The sequence below is a fragment of the Malaya genurostris genome, chromosome 3 (assembly GCF_030247185.1).
Source record: "Malaya genurostris strain Urasoe2022 chromosome 3, Malgen_1.1, whole genome shotgun sequence".
NCBI lineage: Eukaryota > Metazoa > Arthropoda > Insecta > Diptera > Culicidae > Malaya > Malaya genurostris.
The window spans coordinates 124,789,842-124,797,233 of NC_080572.1; the positions used below are offsets into that span (position 1 = coordinate 124,789,842).

The following is a 7,392-nucleotide window of genomic DNA, read 5'->3' on the forward strand; positions in this document are numbered from 1 at the left end:
ATTAGTGCGCATAAATGTTTCATCGTACACACTTAAAACCAAATCTCGAGCTCGGTATAATAAAATGTCTAGACAGATCGACAATACACAATTTTGCTGATAGTTCAGTAATCAATATTATGTTTCTGAAATGACTCTTCCTATAGAAAAAGGGTATAAGGGTTAAAAAAATTAAATAAAAAATCGGCAACGTAAAGCTTGTACGCAAATAGGCCTGAACAGAGAGACATTTATCATAAATAAAAAAAAATATGTTTTACGAAAATCGTTTAGTAGATTTACTGATTTTTCGGCAAAAGGCATCTTTTTATTGACATTTTGCTGAAGGCTAAGTAATTCATAAATTCTACTTCCTTTGCTTTTATCGAATAATCAGTAAAAGTTGCACTGAACAGCCAGAAAACTTTTTGTTGACGATTTCGATAATAACTGACGTTAATCGAAATTTAGATTACCGAGACTTTGTGCTATTTTATCTTTTGCCGGCCATTATTTTGCGGGGATTCAGCGCAAAACAATAAGTTTTGTATGTTTATTATTACATAATTATTTTTTTTTAATATAGCATGTAGTAGTAAGCTTGATCAACGAATGGTTCAATAAACTTATCGCGGGACTTAGCGCATCATCCGTTTATCTCCCTTATTAAAATAATCCATGGCATTTAAGAGGATTCCCAAGTCGAGTTTTTACAGTTGATTGGCGTTCGCAGGAATGTTCTGAGACTCTGACCGCTTGAACAGAGAATAACCCAGCGGTCATGATTCAAACTTGCCTAGCCATTCGAGATGCCAATTATGCATACCGACAGCATCATGAGTGAAGTGGTTCACAGTTCTTGTTCTATATTTACTCGCGCATCTTCATCATCATGACATTAATAATTACGGCAATTATCGGTTCCGGGCCACGCCGCATACGCATTTAACGTGACGTGAGGTAGCGTGGATAACTGGGCGCTATTAAGGTAAATACATGACAGACGAAGACGATACACGGTTGCGTCTTTCTCTCCCTCTCTCTAATCAGTTTTATGACTATAACTCATCGTTACATGGAGAAATGTTCGTTGCATCAATGATCGATTATTATCGTGATGGATATTTTTCCTGGTCTTGTGTTCAGTTCGTTGATGGTTACTCCACGACACTGTTATATTATAACTCATATTTTAAAACTTGCTTATCAATGCTACAACAGCAATCACTGAACTCACTTTAAATGCCACATTTTCACTTGGTTGAAGATTCCAATGGACTTCCTTTCAAGAACACCTGAGAATCAGATCTCGGGCACACAACTCACTTTTCAACTATCCTCGCAGTCACTTGAATCTGAAGGGTCCACTCTAATAACCGAATAGTGTCCATCTATTTCAACCCGGAGAAGGTACTTCAAGTGGTTCACTTAAATTCAATGCCACGCGTACATGTTGCCACCACGGTACACCAAACCGTAATGAATTACAGCTCTTCTTAACATTTTAGTTTTATATAGTACACATATTGATTCTGCAACATCTTGTTCTTGCTCAGCATAATGAAGATGGTGCGAGTTTCGTAGTCTTGGTCAGTAAAGTAATCCGTCCTCCAGAAGAATTCTCGTTGATAATGTTTGTTGTTGTTGCTTTTGGTGGTGCGCAGGTTGTTCTTTCACCGGGTCCCAGTAAGCTCAGAATAAGCGCCTTTGGCCCTATCTGCGCATCGGTGCGGAGAAGGATTTAATGTGAGTTCAGCAGCGCTAAAATGTACTACGCGTGAAAGAACTTCGAATCAACGACTGGTGGCTCTTCATCTACCAAGACTAGGCTCGCGTGAAGCGTCTTCAAAACAATAATCTCCAAAAGCACTGTTCACAACCACAGTCACAGTTATGCAGACCAAAAGGCAGGCAGTGAGGGTCTGACCGATGATGGGCAATAAAAACATTCGCAATTTTGATGATGATCGCGATGACGGTTCGGTTAGCGTTGTCGAAAATTCATGCCCAAAAGAAAAACAGAGGAAACAACGAAATAGAGAAGCTTGTTTAATCTCGTTAGTGATAATGAAGAATAACTGAACTTGATGTAATATATTGTTTTTAATTTGTCTTGCCTTTCTTGTTTATAGGAAACTTGTTGCAATTTTACGTCGGCTACACATGTTGGCACTGTTGGAGCTCAGAGATGTCAAAAGTGAACTAGATATGTTTTTTATAAATTAAGACAAACCGTCCAGTAGCAAAATTGATGATTAATGAAATTAGCTGAAAATTTAGCCTTTAGCTTTTTTGGTTAGATTAGTTTATGTGCTCGGAATGCTAATATTGTGCTTACAGAAGGAATGTATGCGAATATATATTACACCAATATTAGGATTGAAATAAAATTTATTGCTGTACAGCTCTCAGTGTAAGGAATTGATGTGTATGACTGTTTAGAATCACTCAATTATACCATAATATTGAATGATTAAAACTGTTTGGCAGAGTGATTGTAAAATTTCATATGTGCTATGTAACCTTTTTAATTGAACCTCAAACTTGAAACAAATTGGTTAACAATGTAAGACACGAACAAGAATTATAATACACAGATAACATAAAACCCAACTCTTAATCCATCTAGTGAGCTTGAGCTTGAGCGACCACCCCTGGTTGCTACTCCGTTTCTGATCAGGATTAGCTGAAATTGTACAGGGAGTTATACTACTGCGCACTCCACAAATGTCACGGGAGAAGGATATTTGTTAGCAAAAGTTTCAGTATTGGTATTATTCGCGCGCGACTCAGTATGTTCCTGTTCCAAGATGCTCGGATGCACCACTAAACTCACTGACTTCCCGAGTGAACGTTTTAACAATATCCTATATGGAAGTCCCGGAAAGTCTTGATTCACAGCTCTTATTCGAGGAAACTGAAGAAAAATTTGCAATACTATCGCGTAAAGAATAAAAACTTCCCTATTTTTTATAAATGAAATTACGTGATACAAAATAAACGAGTGAATAGGATTTAGACAAAATAGTTGATTCATTGCATTGACATATTCTAAACAGTTGGTATAAAATCATTTTAAATCACCAAATAAAGGTCAACAGATTTCACGCGCGTCTTGATTATTTATTATTTCCGCTTTATTATTTAATTTTTTTTATTAAAATTATTAATTAGTTATATTGGTTGATCTGGTCAGCCGGCTACAAAGAAAAATATTAATTTAATGTTCGAAATATTAATATCAAGTCTATTTTTATTATGTATTCAATATACCGATATATATTATCTCTGTTATTAACTTTTGTAATATCAACGGATTTGCGCAATAGCTGATTTTTATCATTCAATTTATAATCCTGAAAGACAATCAATAACATGGAAGAAGAAAATATTTCAAATAAAACTTTTCTCCGAAGCTAGACGGAAATTGAATAAAGTTGAATAGAGAGAAAATTTAGTAAAATAGAGTAATCAGGAGTGAAACATTGAAAATATCTAATAACTGAAAGGAAAAAAGAAACTGCTGCAATTGTCGCCTTTTACGACATGGGAGCAGGAACCCAGTGGATCTATTCTTGGTTCATTTTTTTCCGCCGGATTCCACACGGCATCTAGGCTGGTACTGTCCGGAGAGAGCTAATAGCTACTATCAATCAACTAGTGGACCCTAGCCCCCCACCTCGTAATCCACCTAGTGGTGCGATAAAGTCTTTCACTTGTTATTAAAGTCTTTTCATACCACTTCTTCATTCAGATATTTTTCGACGAAAATTCACGCAGATCCAAACTTAAATTTGAAATGTTACAAATTTAAGTTTGGATCTGATTAAATAGATAAGTTTATTTGACATGATGTCGACAGTTAATGTCAAGTGTTTAATGGTTCACGACTCATCGTTCCATGGATATTTAGCGATGCTATTAAATTATGCAGTACGGGAAGGTGTTCGGTTGCCGGCACTCCACCGTAACTTTTGACAGAAAGCAGATAGCGTAATAGCAGAACGTTCTTCTTGTGCCGAATACCGAAAATCAACACATAAGTTTTTTCTGACTTAAATATCATAAAAATATCATCATAAGTGGTATCATAAATTGGAGAGCATCAATATTTATTTAATATTTATGAGGTGAAATCGATCTATTTCGTGATTTCATACCGGATGCTTTCAAAATTTACGCAAACAAAGATTTGTTTTGTCATTTTCAAAATATCTACCGATTTCGGTTACCGGCACCCCAAGGTTTGTTGTTTTCTTAAACATTGTTGTAGGGATTTTCTGTTTTATTGCTGTAATTTTCCAGGCGATGAGTTCATTGTTGGCTAAAGCAGACATACCTTGTTTTACATTGGTTGCAGATGATCATTTCGTTGTTTAGTTGTCTTTGAGTATAGATGTCTTCTTGTCGTTGAATAAAGATGTTTGCTTCACACGGATTCGTAGTGTCAGTAGAATCGTAGCACCAGCCATGCAATGGTTCTGTACACTCTGAATCGGCTGCGAAGTCTGTTGAAACAGAAGGTCAAATTCCACTACAGGAATATAATACCAAGGCTTTGCTTTGCTTCACACGGGGCTAACCGTAGTGAACAGTTTTATGACAACATTAACATGCAGTCAAGCTAATTGTCGTAAGTGACCAGCGTTTTGCATGGGAGTATTGTGTCTTGGCCGAAAGGCATATTAGAAGGAATAGTTTTTTTAAACGCATACATCGCATTCCATTCAGGATACATGGGAATAAATTCCTACTTCTTTTTTGATTGATAGATTTTTTCCGTACTGTAACATATTAATCCTTCGCGACGTTTGCAGTATGCAACTGCAATCGAATAAATTAATCCTTCGCGACGTTGCAGTATGTCTGTATGCTATAGCTTATTTTCCATACAGGGTGAAGTGTTATAATATGCTCCCCTTAAGAAAACATTGAGATATTTCCAAGTGTATTAATATATTTTCCTCGAGAATGTGAGTACTTCAGTGCAGTACTGCTGAGGAACCTTATTTTTCAATGACTCCAATAGAAAAGATGAGAATTGATTGATATAAACACAGTTTCCAAAACGATCACATAGGCGAAAGTGTTATAAAGCGCCCCTGCTGGCCAAACCGCGACCTTCCTTTTTTAAGTATGCAATACTTTTCTACACGAAAGTTTTATCACTAACAGTATCTTTTACTAAGATCTTTCTGCTATGCAAGCTTGGCAGATGTTGTTTGCAGGAAAATATGAAAAAACTGAAAATATCATTAGGCAGCTTTTCGAAGTAAGAAAAGCCTGCTTAAGAAAGGAAGGGGGGCATTTTGGCTAGCAGGGACGCTTTATAAGACTTTCCCCTAAACTGGGATGTTGTACTGTATGTTATCATGCTCCACATAGTGCACATTATTGCTGTCTTTAGCGAACTCAATTCCGTTACTCTCCTAAAGAATTATATTTATACAATATTATTATTTTGGTTCAGTTGGCGCAAATGCACGTTGCGTAAATCGGGATGCATTTGATTTCTTAGTAATGTTTGAAGTGCTTGTTTCGAAGATCGAAATTCACACCTGAAGTAACAGATCGGCTGGAAAGTTCGTATCGTTTCTATGAGAGGGCGCCACTAGAATTAAATCCATAACATTTTCAGTTAGTACCAACCTTCAAAAGATACGTGTATAAATTTGACGGCTGTCTGATTATTAGTTTGTGAGATATTGCATTTTGAGTGAAGCTACTTTTGTTATTGTGAAAAAAAAATGGAAAAAAAGGAATTTCGTGTGTTGATGAAACACTACTTTTTGATGAAAAAAAAGTGCCGCCGATACCAAAAAATGGCTTGATGAGTGTTATCCAGACTCTGCACCGGGCGAAGCAACAATTCGTAAGTGGTTTGCAAAATTTCGTACTGGTCATATGAGCACCGAAGACGATGAACGCAGTGGACGTCCAAAAGAGGCTGTTACCGATGAAAACGTGAAAAAAATCCGCAAAATAATTTTCAATGACCGTAAAGTGAAGTTGATCGAGATAGCTGACACCCTAAAGAGATCAAAGGAACGTGTTGGACATATTATTCACGAATATTTGGATATGAGAAGCTTTGTGCAAAATGGGTGCCGCGTGAGCTCACAATCGATCAAAAACATTAACGAATTGATGATTCTGAGCAGTGTTTGGAGCTGTTATATCGAAATAAAACCGATTTTTTTCGTCGATATATAACAATGGACGAAACATGGCTCCATCACTTCACTCCGGAGTCCAATCGACAGTCAGCTGAGTGGACTGCACGCGATGAACCGAACCCAAAGCGTGGAAAGATTCAACAATCGGCCGGTAAGGTTATGGCGTCTGTATTTTGGGATTCGCATGGTATAATTTTCATCGACTACCTTGAAAAGGGAAAAACCATCAACAGTGACTATTATATAGCGTTATTAGAGCGTTTGAAGGACGAAATTTCAAAAAACTACAAGGATCAGCCCCATGGGGTTGTTCGAGCCGTTGATGTGGAACAAGGCAACCAAAATTTCCAATGATTGACATTTTCAATTAATCGTCACACTTTTGAATCCGCAAATGCACAAGAGTCTGATTAGATTGATCCTTATCAGAAATCAACACCGAACACGCGAACCCAGAATATAGACTCTATTTATTGTGATTTGTATTTGTTCCGTAGCCGACGAAATTACATCAATAGCCCAAATGTATACAATTAAATTTTTGTACATGCTTGCGATACGGATATCGATATTTAAGCTTTTCTTCACCAAGCTTGTGTTCAAGTTTTGTATGCAAGCAGTTATTTTTATAGCGTTTCTGTACCATTACTACCATTTTGCGATTTCGGTTGAAGCGATAAAATATTTCTCATTATCAATCGAGTTCATCTTATATAAATTAGAAATCGGTCTTATGCACTCAAAATTTACCCTGGGGTAGTTGTCAATTTCTCAGGCGAAACGACATAACATGGGATTTCATCCAATCTTGCATGACACAAGATCAGAGCATACCAATAAAAAAAAACAATGCATACATTTCATTTGAATAACTACTAATTACTAGTCTTGTTTACATTTGGAATGGATTGTTTGTTTATGTTACCGTCGAATAAATCATCAATTCACAGTGATACCGATTACACATTTACACGAAATTCTGCCAACGAATAGTAGAATATACGTGCATTTAGTAACCGTAATTAGTGACTCATTTCGTTTAAGTGCGGTAAAGTTATTAGCAGATCCAGATCTAACAGTCGCGTAGTGCATTGAAAGATACACAATAGCACTGTATCTCCTTTTTGTTCTTCAGGCCTGTGTGCCTCCGCTGAGTGAAGAAGCGGTGGAAGGCTAATAACCGATTACCTATGACGTCGGTCACTTGTAATGTGTGTGCTTTAAAAATTGTGTCTGA

At 36.8% G+C, this 7,392-nt stretch overlaps 1 pseudogene; it reads right to left on the bottom strand.

Annotated features, from left to right (window-relative positions):
- The window catches only part of LOC131433971 (uncharacterized), a 30,996-nt pseudogene extending 29,235 nt beyond the window's left edge, over positions 1–1,761 (bottom strand).
- Between the last annotated feature and the right edge of the window lie 5,631 nt (positions 1,762–7,392).